Genomic DNA, 4,233 nt, shown 5'->3' with positions numbered 1-4,233 from the left:
GTATTTTAATAAAAATCATGCACTGAAGAAAGGATACACACATATCAGAGATGTCAATTAATTTCAGCATTTTACACTAAATTTGTTCACCCAACTTTTTTAAACAACTCTATTTTCTTATCCTTTTTACTCAGTTTTATTAATTGAATTCTTAAATGGGTAAAAAATAATTGTTGATCATTGAATGCGAAAGACAGGCCAGAGATAATAGTCTCAATTATGGCATTAAAAATCAAACCAGAAATATGTTGAAGTAAGACTATTAATAAATAGATAGATGATAGAGAGATAAACTTGTAAATATATGCTTTTAAATATATGTACCCATGTATATTTATATCTATGCCTATATCTATAGCTATGCTTTCATTTATCTATATCTTCCCTACCAAGGGATTGGCAGATTTTAAATCAAGTAGAGAAGAAGGCAGAATTTACATTTCAATATGGAGTTATACTTAGGCAAAACATTTGGAAAGAGCTCATGACATCTAGGAGAAGGCAATGGCACCCCACTCCAGTACTTTTGCCTAGAAAATCCCATGGACAGAGGAACCTGGTAGGCTGCAGTCCATGGGGTCGCTACAGTCGGACACGACTGAGCGACTTCACTTTCACTTTTCACTTTCATGCACTGGAGAAGGAAATGGCAACCCACTCTAGTGTTCTTGCCTGGAGAATCCCAGGGACAGGAAGTCTGGTGGGCTGCCGTCTACGGGGTTGCACAGAGTCGGACACAACTGAAGCAACGCAGCAGCAGCAGCAGCATGACATCTAGGAAGCATACACATCAGGGGTGAGAAAAATGACATTGGCAATTAAAATATAGAGAAAGGAAATGTAGTTTTGTAGACAGAAATTTAGCTTTGCTTATATTTCCATGTTTGTAGTAATATATTGAAGTATGACCTAGTAAACATATGTGTGAGTTTGTATCTGTTTCTAACTTTCTATCATCTATCTAGGCAGATGAATTTTAAAAATAAATGAATTGACTTTAAAAAGGTGAAAACTGGGTAACCAAAATGATACGAGAATGTCAAGGGAGAATGTAGAGAAACCCAAAAGGCCCAAGGAAGAAATTCTGAGATATGACATTTAATCCATTATTCAATAATCTAAAATCTTAGAAGATATAAGAAAAGATTAGAATTGTGTGTGCACTCAGTTGTGTCCAGCTCTTTGGGGCCTCATGGACTGTAGCCTACCAGGCTTCTCTGCCAATGGAATTTTCTAGGTAAGAATACTGGAGTGGGGTATGCCATTTCCTTACTCCAGGGGATCTTCCCAAACCAGGGATCAAACCTGCATCTCTTGCATCTCCTGCAGTGGCAGGCAGATAGAGTCTTTACCATTAGTGCCACCTATAAAGTCCAGAGTTGTGTAGAAAGGAAGCAAATTTAAAGTAGAGAGAATAATTTCTATTATGTTATAAAGTTTATTTTTAAGACAAAAATTGGAGCAAATAATTATGTCAAATAGTCAATTGACTGAAAGACAAAAAATACAAGACAGATATAAGATGTGACATAGCATATTGTATACTCCATATCTTTCTCTTACTTTAATTCATATGTAAATTAGGATTCTATTATGCTGAGAATCTTAAACAATGTGTTATATAGTTGCATAGTATTATAACAGTTTGTAGACAGGCAAACAGAAACTGAAAAAAAAAGTCATAAAGTACATATAAAGTATATGATTAATATATAGGCTTATATTGATGGAGAAGATATACTGCTGAAATTATTTTTTACTTCTATCTCTTTCACACACACACAACACGTTCATTAAAAAGATACTCATTAAATAGGAACACTTATTAGAGTTGTTATTTTTCAGGTATGCTGAGGTAATATTAACTATATTTAGGATTTATGACCACTTTAACCAAACTTTTTTCTTAATCCATAATATTTCATCAAGAATGAACAATATCTCCATGCGTATCCAAATTTCTTATCTTTTGTTTTCTGGCCCATGGATTTTTCAGTTCTTACAAGCTGGGTTTTCCATAGTAATTTACCTGGCAGCCCTAATGGGAATAGCCTCATTTTTACTATAACGTCGTTCAGTTCAGTTCAGTCGTTTGGTTGTGTCTGACTCTTTGCAACCCCATGGACTGCAGCACGCCAGGTTTTCCTGTCCATCACCAACTCCTGGAGCTTACTCAAACTCATGTCCATTGAGTCGGTGATGGCCTCCAATCATCTCATCCTCTGCCATCCCCTTCTCTTCCCGCCTTCAATCTTTCCCAGAATCAGGGTCTTTTCAAATGAGTCAGTTCTTCGCATCAGGTGGCTAAAGTATTGGAGTTTCAGCATCAGTCCTTTCAATGAATATTCAGGACTGATTTCATTTAGGATGGACTAGTTGGATATCCTTGCTGTCCAAGGGACTCTCAAGAGTATTCTCCAACACCATAGTTCAATAACATCCTTAGACCCATGCCTCCACACATCCATGTACTTCTTAAGAAATTTTTCCCTGTTTGATATTTACCTCACTTCAGTTGTTGTGCTCAAAGCTGTTGTCAACTTTTTGACCCACAGGAATTTCATCACCTTTCTTAATTGTGCCACCCAGGTGTTTCTGGTGCCTTTTTCAGCTGTGGCAGAACTATTTCTCCTCACAGGCATGTCCATTGACCGCTATGCTGCCATTTGCCATCCCCTGCACTATGAAGTCATTATGAACAGAGGCACATGTGTCCAGATGGTGGTTCTATCCTGGTTCAGTGGTGGCTTGCTATCTGTTATGCACATAGCAGAAACATTTTCTTTATCTTACTGTGGGCTCAACAAGATCCAACAATTCTGTGATATTCCCCAGTTTTAGCTATTACTTGCTCAAAGAATATAACTGCAGAAATTGTGCTTATACTTGTTAGAGCAGTCCTGGATTTCTGTTGCTTTATGTGCATCATAATCTCATACATCTACATCTTCTCTACTGTCAGAAAGATTCTGTCTACAGAAGGGCCGTCAAAGCCTATTCTGCTTGCCTCCCACACTTGGCAGTTAGTGCACTTTTTCTCTCAACTGCATTTATTGCATACTTGAAACATATTTTAGGGTCTACATCATTCACTGATCTCATTTTATCTTCTTTCTATATTTTACTGCCCCTTCCTTAATCCCATCATATACAGCCTAAGAAACAAGGCCATGAAGACAGGTTTAGATAACTGGCTCACTAGAAAGCTCTGACAAAGGAGAATATCCTTATCTTCCTCCAAGAATAGAGGCATTTTTCTTCTTAATATTTGTATAAGTACAGGATGAATCTGGTTGATTTCTTCTGTTAATCTCCAGGATTACCTGGACCCATGGTGATGATGCTTGGTCAATCTGCAATAAACCATAAAATCTAGTATGAATGAAACTGCACTCAGGTCTGACAGTTCCAGTTTTGGAAACTTGCTAGAGAAAATGTGCATTCATAGTTCATAAATAGTTACCATTAGGCCAATTTAATTTCTGTTTATTGAGTCAGCTCACACATCCTGGTTTTGGATTCTTAACTAGAGAGCAGCTTCCTCCTTGAGTGAACCTGGATTCCCAGGTGTCCTGCTTTGTATTCTGGAGAGGAAGTACATCCTCTCTGGAGAATGTCACTGAGAATGGCCCCTGGAAGCTGAGCCAGGGTGTTCTGAATCTCCTTAATAATTGCATTACACTTTCTTACTCCTGTTGTATTGTAGAATTTACAGTAACAAACCTTTTCTGAGTATGCATTGATAGGTTATTGTCAGTCTTTTATATAATCTAAATCTATAAGACTGGAACATAGCTAAATAAAACATTTGCTTCTATCTCAAAGGTTTTCATAAGTATCCTTGAAAAGTAAAACAGGAGAGATGCTTTTTCCTGGAAGATTTAGTTTGGAGAAATGTCTATTTAATCTGCTCACTTTTCGATTGGGCTGTTTGTTTTTTCTTACCCAATATTTTGAAAAGTTTTAATTCTTTATTATAACTGACCAGTACACAGAAGTAATTTATGTGGTATCTTTTGATGTATGGTATGTTAGTGTTTTCTTTTGGCACTGCTCATTGAAACTCTTGCCCAAATAACATAGGAGAAAAACAAGCTGCTGCAAACTAAACTCAGACAGATTTCTCAGAAAACTATGCTGCTTGATATATATGTTTTGTTTATAATATTCTATCTTTTTCTGGCTCAAATCTTAGTTAAATGCAAATATTTAGCAAATAAACATTTTGACTTA

At 36.6% G+C, this 4,233-nt stretch overlaps 1 pseudogene; it reads left to right on the top strand.

Moving 5' to 3' along the window:
* Positions 1-1,036: 1,036 nt before the first annotated feature.
* On the top strand, positions 1,037-3,212 carry LOC129626886 (olfactory receptor 14A16-like; annotated as a pseudogene).
* Positions 3,213-4,233: the final 1,021 nt, after the last annotated feature.

The sequence above is a fragment of the Bubalus kerabau genome, chromosome 1, assembly GCF_029407905.1.
Source record: "Bubalus kerabau isolate K-KA32 ecotype Philippines breed swamp buffalo chromosome 1, PCC_UOA_SB_1v2, whole genome shotgun sequence".
Taxonomy (NCBI): domain Eukaryota; kingdom Metazoa; phylum Chordata; class Mammalia; order Artiodactyla; family Bovidae; genus Bubalus; species Bubalus kerabau.
This window is presented reverse-complemented; position numbering and strand designations above follow the sequence as displayed.